We start from the raw sequence: 10,326 nt of genomic DNA on the forward strand, positions 1-10,326 counted from the left end.
TCGCCATCTGGTGGGGTGCAATGTTATTGGCCGCCACCCTGCATACATCAATAAATATAGCAACGTGTGCAGTGGATGTCCCGGCTGTAAGTGCTTCTGTATTTGTTTGCTTAAATCAATGCATGGTGAGAGCTGGAGAAGTTTTAGATTGGTCAGAGTGGGGGTGAGAGACTTTTTCCATCGCACTGATAGTATTCTTTCTTACCGTTCCCTACAGAGTTAAGAAACTACAAAGAAAAGGAACAAATAAAATCAGGTTGACAAGCAGTAACTTTTCTATTTTCCGCCTCCTTGGTGAGCTGGGTTCTTTTTTGTCAGGTGGTTGCGGACAAGTGGGGACCTGTGGAAGCACCATCGGGGCAGCCTGTGAGCTCACATAGGCAGGTTTCTGCCCTCTTTGGCCTTCATGCTCTCATGAAAGATGTCTAAGCACTTCTGTAGACAGTCCAGGAGCTCTTTTAAAAAGAGTGTCTTGGCCAGAAGGAAAGCTTGTATGTAGCCAGCCTAACTACAGGACTGATGAATTTCTGCACAAACCAATCATACGGTGGGTGGGGACCAGGGCCGGCAAAATTAAACGGGATAAGCAGACCACAACAACAGCGGGGGGTAACGGATTGGTCAACAGAGAAACCTGACCTGTGTCCTGATTTATCTGAGTTTCTGTGAAAGTGAGGGTCAAGTATACTTCTAACGTTTAGCTACACCTGATCCCGGACATCGCCTTGGCTTTAATCCAGTGGACAGATGATATCTGGTTTTCACTCACCTTTTTCCTCATCGCTGGTTTCTGTATCACCTTGAGACCTATCACCACTTTTCCCTTTAGTAGACAACAAAGGGATGCCACCTGGGCACGACTAAGCTACACCACTTGGGGATAATTAACCCAAGACCGTTGTCAGCACCCTTTAGCAGTGGCTTTTAGTCCCCCCGGGCAAACGGGTTGAGAGACCTATCTTTAGTGGGAGGTGAGGACAATAAGTGGTGAGAATAGTTGACACAGCTTCCCTTATCGCAGGCAGCCAGGCCTGGGAAATCTGTCCCCGAAGTCAAACGCATACCTAACCAGAAACCAGGGAGCACACAGTGGTTTGTAGCTGCTGAAATGAGGTCACACCAGTTGGTGTACCTGGCGGCAATAGGACCCAGGTGAGTGCAAAGGGAACTGTCCTTCAGTGGGGAAAGCAGGGCCAAGCCACCTGCCTCTGCCCCAGGGAGAGCATGGCTTCAGGTTGTCCCTCCCTGTGAGGGGGTGCCTCGTGGAGAGATTTCAGTAAATTAGCCCCCAGACACCTCAGCTTCTATTTTTCCAAGACTTAACAGCCAAGATAAGCACTAGATCAGTTCATAGAGTGGACATTGAATAGCACCTGGGTGTAGGTGTTTTTTTTTTAAATAACTGATTTCAGAGAGGTACAGGGAGAAAGAAACATCACTGATGGGATGGACTGGCTGCTGCCTGCACTACCCCCCACTGGGGATCTGGCCTATAGTATGAGCATGTGCACTTGACCAGAATATTACCTCTGACCCTTCAGTCTACAGGCTGACCCTCTATCCACTGAGCCAAACCAGCCAGTGCTGTAGGTTTACATATATCTGGCATTAAGACATGAATCATTCATCACAGACCCTCGATGAAATTGTAGCATTAAATGATTGGCCCTAGAGTCTTCCTTACTTGAATTTATTTCCTCAAATCAGATACTTCGACCATATTATAGAGAACTGCTCTCTGCTGGCCAGAATTCTTGGTTCTTTTGGTTTCTTGCAAGTAATTCAAGGAGGGATAACCATTGTTGAAATACCAGGCATTTAAGTAGGAACCAGGTCTTCCCATTTATTCGATCATACCTTTATAAACAAGGTTTCTGGAATGCTTGGTGTACAAAAAACAACTCTTAGGCCCATTGAATATAGGTAAGTAGTAATCTGAGTTGGGTTATGTAATTGACAAAGTTCTTGAGACCTAATTGAAAGTCATTAAAGGTACAAATGGGGATCTGCTCACCCTGGAAGCCATGAGCTGTAGCTGACAAGACCACTGTGTAGGGCAGGTTCCCCTTCAGGCGGATCATGGAGTGGGGGGTGAAGGCCAGGAGGAATGGGAAAGCACGGACTGCAAGCTAGTAGGGGTGTCAGCTAAGTGCACTCGTGTGGGCCCCCCCCTTCCTCACACTTCCCAGAAGCCCCCCAGCGCTCCCTGACTCTCCATGGGGCCTGAGCCTCCCTTGGTGGCCTTGCTGTGCATCTGGCAGGGGGGCTCTGTCTCCTTACCTTCTTCCCTCCAGTGCTGGAACCCCATCTTCCAGAGGCTGTGCCCAGGCCCTGGGAGACGCCCCCTACTGTCCACACCACAGCTGGCATGTTCTACCTCGCAGGTGACCTTCAGGGTGTGGCTCAGAACCTGAGAACCAGCTCAGCCCTCCCTGGCTCTTTGCCACACCCACCTGTCATTGGCCAGTCTTCATGCCTCTACCACACTGACCTGTCATTGGCCAGCCAGGTCCTCAGGTGTCTGGGTGGCTCCCCTGCTGTCCCGCTGTCCCTACAGGGCCCACCTCAGTAAATGCTTTTGTTCGGAGGAAAACAACTAACTTGGCTTGAATCTGACGCTCCCCTGGGAAGGTGCCCAGCTGTGGGTCTTGAACCCCGTAACAGGCACCACCATGCGTGTGTGATGTCCCAGTGACGGACAAAGCCCCGAGTTTCTGTGGTTCTAGACTTCCAATCTTTGAAACCATAGGAATGGGGGCCGGAAGCACGTGGCTCCCCCTCCCCCACGGCAGCCAGGTGCTGGGTCTGGATCTGCCCTTGCCTGTTAGAAAAGGGGAGCGGGGCCCAGAATCAAAACGCTGCTAAAAGCTGAGATTGACTTGATCTCAAAGGGTCATGTGCTCAGAACTGGAGGAACGCGGAGACAACAGTCCTAAAAGGGGAACAGAAACACCTGAGAACCCTCCCCACAGACTCAAGGCGATTTAGCCGGAAGCTGCGGGTCTGTGACCGGCCTGGCCAGGTCCAGGGCTGCACGAAGGGAAGATGCAGGGAGAGACTTGCTTACCGACCCCGTCAAATTTGCTGAAGGTGTTACATTATAGAAATTTTTAGGCTTAAACATGAATTTCATGTAAAAAAAAAAACATTTGCGGGAAGTTTTAATTCATTATTTTGAAGAAAAGTGCGGCTGAATACTTAGGGAAGCTTATGGTGTACATGTTCCACTGAAGATACTTGTGATGATTTCATGTGATGATTTTAATGTGAAAGACAATGTCCAGGTCAACTGAAAAAGTTTGAAGACTAACAATTACAAGCATTATTGGATGAAGATGCATGCCAAACTCAAAAACAACCTGCAGAAAGGTTAAACATTGCTCAGCAAACAATTTCTGATAGTTTACAAGCAATGGGGAAGATCTTAAAGGAAAATCAACTGAATAAAATACAAATGGAAAACTGAAAAATCATCAGTAAAATGTTGCTTCAACAGCACAAAAGAAAGTTTTTTTGCATTGAATTGAGACAGGTGATGAAAAGTATTTTGAAAATCCCAAATGCACAAAATTGGGGGTTGATCCAGATCAACCATCAACATCGACTGCAGGGCCAAATTGCTTTGGAAAGAAGACAATGCTCTGCATTTGGTGGGATCAGGAAGGTGTGGTGTATTATGAGCTTCTAAAACCAGGTGAAACCCTTAATACTGATCATTACTGACAACAAATAATCACTATGAACCACACTTTGATTGTGAAAGGACCAGAATGTGCCAGAAGACACAGCAAAGTAATTTTGCTTCATGATAACGCACCATCACACACTTCAAAACTAGTTAAAGACACGTTAAAAGATCTTGCCTGGGAAGTATTAACCCACCCGCCATATTCACCAGATCTTGCTCCTTCAGATTACTTGTTCCAATCCATGGCACACACACTTTCTGAGCAGCACTTCAAAACATACAAAGAAGTAGAAAATTGGGTCTCTGAATGGTTTGCCTCAAAACAAGAAAAGTTCTATTGGGACGGTATTCCCAAATTACCTGAAAGATGGGGGAAATGTGTAGCTAGCCATGGACGTTACTTTGAACAGCACTTTTGATATTTCTCTTGAAATTATCGTGTTTTATTTTATTACAAAATCAGCCATTATTATTTTAAAAAATATATATTTTATTGGTTTTTTTTACAGAGGTAGAGAGAGGGATAGTCAGAAACATCGATGAGAAACATTGATCAGCTGCCTCTTGCACGCCTCCTACTGGAGATGTGCCGGCAACCAAGGTACATGCCCCCAACCAAAATTGAACCTGGGACCTTTCAGTCCTCAAGCTGATCCTCTATCCACTGAGTCAAACCGTTTTCGGCCCCAGCACCATTTTTTGAAAAGAATATTTTCCCCATTTAATATCTTAGTGCTCTTGAAAATTAATTGTTCATAAACTGCTTATTTCTCGACTCAGTTCTTTTTTATTTATCTTTATGCCTACCCTTGTACCAGTACAGCACTATTTTGATTGTTTTTGTGCCAGGTTTTGATATTGCAAACGAGTCCTTTAACTTAGTTCATTTTCCAGATTGACTGTTCTGGGTCTCTCTAATTTCCATAAAATTTTAGGTTCATTTTCTGTAAGAATGTCTGCTAGGTAGGATTTTGATAGGGATTGCACCAACTTAACAATGGTAGTTTTTAGTGTACATGCCTACACTTCCTCCTGTTTTTATTACTAGGCATTTCATTCTTTTAATACTCTTGTAAATGCAATTGCTTTAAATTTCACTTTTTGATTGTTCATTGCTAACACCTAGAAATACACCTGAGAGGCAGCTATTCCAATCTTTTGCCCATTTACAGAGGTTGTCCCTTTACATTCACCTTGTATCCTGAACTTACCTTTGATAGCTTGTGGATTCCTGAACACTTGATGCATAAAAGTCATGAAGTGTTAATTCCTTTCCAATCCGGATACCTTTTTCTTTTCCCTTGCCTACGTGGCCTGACTGGACTTCCAGTAAATACTGAATGGAAGTGGCAAGGCAGACATCTTCTGGGAAAAGCAACTCAAATGCAATGAAGTTCTCTTCTGTTCCTAGTTTATCATAAAATGGTGTCATATTTTATAAAATGATCTTTTCGGTTCTAAGAGGATCATGTGGGTTTTTTCTTTGTATTAATATGGTGTATTCTGTAGACTGATTGAGGTTCCCCCATCAAGCCCTGCTGGAAGGGGAGGCATGGCCTCAGGTACCCTGGCCTGGCACCGGGGTGGGGGACACAGCCTGAGGTCTCCTCAGCCTGATGCCAGGGCCGGGACATGGCCTGAGGTCCCGTCAAGCCCCACGGGGGCGGAGGAGGGTGTGGCCTCAGGTCTCTGCTGATTGCTCGTTAAGGCTCCTGGGTACCTGGCCTCACCTTTGGGGGCAGCCATCTTTGTGATGGAGTGATAGTCAATTAGCAGATTCCTTTATTATATAGGATTTCTCAGTAATCCTACAGGCCAAGTGAGTGGAATGATATATTCAATACTTTGAAAGAAACTACCAGCCAAGACTATATCCAGCAAAATTATCTATGATGAGTAAAGATATAATAGTTATTATGTATTGGAATATTACTTGGCCCTTAAAAATGAAACCTAGTTATTTGCAACAATATTGATAGACCTTTTCTAAAAAGTATTACGTTAAGTGAAAAAAGTCAGACAGAAGAAGACGATATCCATTGATTTCACATATATATGGAATCTAAAAAAATGAACAAACATGAAACAGAGCACAACCTCATGTTTAAAGGGGAGGAAGGTCAGTGTTGAGCAGAAAAAGGAATTCAGGTGTACAAACTTTCAAGGATCCCCGATCATCCCACCACACAGTCTTCATAACACAAAATTCAGTACTATGTAACCTTACATATTCCTTTTGTCACTCAACATATGTTTCTATTGCTGCATATTCTTTAAAGCAAGGTTTTTATTTCCTTTTTCTCTCTTTTTTTTTAAAAAATATATTGATTTTGTACAGAGAGGAAGGGAGAGAGATACAGAGTTAGAAACATCGATGAGAGAGTCATCGACCAGCTGCCTCTTGCACACCCCCTACTGGGGATATGCCCGCAACCAAGGTACATGCCCTTGACCGGAATCGAACCCGGGACCCTTCAGTCCCCAAGCCGACGCTCTATCCATTGAGCCAAACCGATTTCGGCTAAAGCAAGGTTTTTATAACTTGTAAGATAAAACACTGTTAGTGGAGAACATTAGAAAATACAGATAAGCACTAGGAAACAAAAATTGTCCAATCCCACAACCCAAAGACAATACAGCTTCTACGCACACATCTTCCCAGTGCCTTTCTACCAAAGGACTCCTACTGCAGATTTCAAACATGGCTTTCAACTGCTAAGTGTCCCTTGGCTGACTGTGTTATGGTCATCCCCTCATTATTCAACATTTAGCTGTTTGCTTGTCATTTGATAGCTCTGTGAATTCTCAATGGTTCCTTAGGGTAAATTAAATAGAATTGTGATATCTAGATTTTCAAGACTCTTGGCACATGCAACCATATTGTTTTCCAGAAAGGTTCCACTGTATGCAGCCCCACCAGTGTATGAGATAACCCAGTGCTAAATTCTTACCAATGCTAGGATTACATTTTTAAAAAAATTTTAAAAAGTGAAAAATTCATGTTGCTGCATTGTTATCAGCTTTATGTTTTTTTTGTGTGTGTGTGTGTTCTTTGTTAATCCTCACCCAAGAAAATTTTTACATTTTTTATTTATTTATTTTGCTTTTTAGGAAGGGAGAGGGGAAGACAAAAACATCACTGAGAGAGAAACACATCAATTGGTTGCCTCCTGCACAAGCCCTTATCCGGGCCTGGGCGGGGAGGAGCCTGCAACTGAGATGTGCGCCCTTGGACCAGAATCAGGACCCTGTGGTCCCCAGGTCAATACTATCCACTGAGCCAAACCGGCCAGGGCTGTTATCAGCTTTTTAAACCAGGTAAGCAGAGTGCCCAGAACCACACTGAGAACTGTGAGACTAGGACAGCTTGAGACACCACCTACATGGTAGCATTTGGCAAACACAGACCATGAGCAGAAAGAAAGAAAAATCTCGTATGAGGCGGAGGATTCGGTAAACTCACCCCTTGGCAGTTAAAAGAAGGAGGGCCTTGCAGGTGAGCATCTAAACCTGATGGATCCTGGGCACATCCCCTGCAGGTCCTGGGGGAGCCGCTGGGGGGCAGCATGGCACTGGAGGCTGAGCAGGCCCAGAGAATGAACCAGCACACACACCACCTGAGCTGGGAGACAGAGCAGCTGTCAGAAGCCACCAGCCATATCCTAGAGTAGGAAAAAGAAAACCAGACCCTCCAGGGCACAGTCCAGGAGTAGGTGCCTCCGTGGCCCTCAGGAATGCAGCATCAACTGCACGGATCTGCAGGAGGAGAACCAGCAAATCTGGAGCCAAATTAACACAGAGTTGCAACTCCAGGAGGAAAAAAGACAACAATCAGCACTTGGAGACCATCAACAAAGTGCAGTGCCAGGCCCTCATGAATAAGCACAGCCGCCACAAGACCCTGCTGCATCGCTCCCTGGAAATGGAGAGCAAAGCATTCAGGCTGAGGGAGCAGGACCAGCTCCAACAAGAGGCAGCACTGCGGGAGCTGAGGAAGGAGCTGAACACTGAGGAAGAAGTTGCAGGAGTTGAATGCTGGGGGACAGCATGGCACTGGAGGCTGAGCAGGCCCAGAGAATGAACCAGCACACACACCACCTGAGCTGGGAGACGGAGCAGCTGTCAGGAGCCACCAGCAGTATCCTAGCATTGGAGCAAAGGAAACCAGACCCTCCAGGGCACAGTCCAGGAGTTGTGGGGTGCCTCCGTGGCCCTGCAAGAATGCAACGTCAAGTGCACGGAGCTGCAGGAGGAGAACCAGCAGCTCTGGATGCAGATACAAAACTTGGAGATGCAACTCCAGAAGAAAAAAGACAAGTCGGCACTTCGGAGGCTCTGAAGCAGGCACAGGAGGCGAACGCCCTGGAAGAGAAGAAGAGGCCTCCACAGGAGGTAGACAGAGTCAGCTTCTGGAATCAGCTGATGAAGGGCAGCAAAAGGACCTCTTCACCCTGAGCCAAGAGATGCAAACCTCCCTATGCAGAGGGTCCTGCAGCGGGAAAGTGAGGCTCTTACAGGCGCAGTACGAAGGGAGGGGCCGAGGAGGACCTGCAGAGCATGGAATCTCTCTGACGAAGCTAAGCGGCCAGTGTGAGGTGCTCTCCAGGGAGAAGGAGAACTTCGAAGAGGAAAATCATAACCTCAGAAGGCAGAGTCAGACGTTGTCCAAGAACAAGAAGCTCTCAAAGAGAATGTAGAAAAAGTAATTTCTTATCAATAATGAAAGAGGAGGAGGAGGAGGAAACATCATGGATTTCTGCGAGTCCCAGGTTCCTGTTCCTAGGAAGAAAAAGTAGTGGATTCGAGCCACAGCCTTCCATCAAATGTAAAAACAATGATTCTAGTCTACAGCCATACCACCCTGAACGTGCTATTTATGTATTGAATAGCCATTAATGCTGATCTCAGGATAGGTGTAATACAATGAGATGTTAATTAAAAAAAAAAAAAAACGATCTCGTCTGATCTCAGAAGCTAAGCCGGGTCGGGCCTGGTTCATACTTGGATGGGAGACTGCCGGGAATACCAGGTGCTATAGGGTTAAAAACACACTCAACACACACACAAAAAAAGAACACAGCACGGTTCTAGAGAACCAGCAAAGCCAAACCCAGACAGCCCTCTCAAGCCACTGGAGGCCACCCCAATCATACTCATTCTGGGTGGAAGAGCAAGAAGCCCCCAATGGGCCACCTCCAAAAGGTTATCTATCTGGGGATAACCATTTAGCTACTTGGTGCAAAAAAGAACAAAAGAACAAAGACAACCCTCCAGCAGCCGGCCTGGCATTGCCTGAAATGCTTTCGTCCTTGTCTTCCTTGAATATCTCATCCTTTCTAAATAGGCTCTCCTGTTCCAGACACTGGACATCCTTTCCCGTTTACCAGTGCCCTCACCAAATGCCCTCCCTCATTTATGAAAACAAACAAGAAAACCCAAAAAGAAACACATTCTTCGAATCAATTAAACTTGAAAGGGGTGAAATTTCAGTGAGTTAGCAGCTATTAAAGTGTATGCGCATTTCTTGGAACTCTACATTCTGTCCAACTGGGAGTGATTCTCCTCCACTGGAGTCTCATCTGTGTGTACATTTGGGGGTGGTAGGTTGCCCCTATACTTACGGTCAAAAAGGCAGTTCACTCTTTCCTACGAGAGTCATTATTTGTTTTGACTGTGTGCACATTTTTTGGACCAGCCTATGTTTACATTCCATGGGGAGTCATTCAATTCCATCAGAAGTCTGACCTCTGTACCTTTTTTGGGGGACACACTTTGCTTACATTCTATAGGAAGTCATTTGTTTACATCCGGGTCTCACCTGCTGCTGTGTGTATCTGCTAGGCTCCTGACACATTGTTTCCTCTTGCTTACTAAAGGTGCTCATTGTGGGATGCACTAAACATGGTGCTTTGGGTTCTATAAAGAACTTCTCTGCTTGAGCTAAAGTACTGAGAAAGAAATGTTAACATGGTCAATTTTCTGAGTGCATTGATTTGTGTATTAAATAACCATTGATTCTGGAACACAAGGACAGGCTTGTAATACAATGAGATGTTAATTCAAAAAAAAAAAAAGGAAAGTTGAGAGTAATGTGAGCTAATGTCGCTGAGAAGCCATCTTGGTCATTATTCCTGGTCTAGAACAGAAACATAAACCACTGGGTGAAAAGAAGTGAAGCATCAAACCTGTGTGCATTTGAGTTCAGCCAAACTCCTCCAGCCTTTGGCATGTCAGTCTTCTCTCCTCTTCTCCCAGAGGAACTTATTTTAAATTGCCTTTCTAAATCTTTTTCAGACTGGAAGACTACCTGAAGAATCATTCCAAAACCCAAGGGTAGAGATACCCCCAGTGAAATCAGATCAGAGGAACTGTGGACAGGGGAAGAGCTTCCATCTGCGACCAGTCCTTTCTCCACAACAGAGAGTTCCTCAAGAAGTGAGACTCCATAAATGTGAAATACAAATGAAGAGCCTCAGGAGGGATTCAGACATAACTGAGTCTCACAGAGCAGAACCATACACATGCAATGACTGTGGCAAAGCCTTCTGTTACTGCTCTTCCCTTTCAGGGCATCAGAAGAGCCACACTGGATGAGGGCATAAAAGGATGGAGGAATTGAACAGGAACGTAAGTGGGCT

General features: G+C 45.4%; 1 long non-coding RNA gene across 2 annotated transcripts; it reads left to right on the forward strand.

Moving 5' to 3' along the window:
• Positions 1–44: 44 nt before the first annotated feature.
• Positions 45–10,147, forward strand: LOC123651435. 2 transcript variants are annotated; one of them, XR_006740154.1, is made up of 2 exons: positions 45–86; positions 9,983–10,147. It is a non-coding gene; the product is annotated as an uncharacterized LOC123651435 (long non-coding RNA). The 2 variants fall into 2 exon arrangements; XR_006740153.1 differs by lacking the exon at positions 45–86 and adding an exon at positions 1,016–1,152.
• The last annotated feature ends 179 nt before the right edge of the window (positions 10,148–10,326 follow it).

This window comes from Pipistrellus kuhlii, unplaced genomic scaffold (assembly GCF_014108245.1).
Source record: "Pipistrellus kuhlii isolate mPipKuh1 unplaced genomic scaffold, mPipKuh1.p scaffold_m20_p_53, whole genome shotgun sequence".
In the NCBI taxonomy this organism is placed as follows: Eukaryota; Metazoa; Chordata; class Mammalia; order Chiroptera; family Vespertilionidae; genus Pipistrellus; species Pipistrellus kuhlii.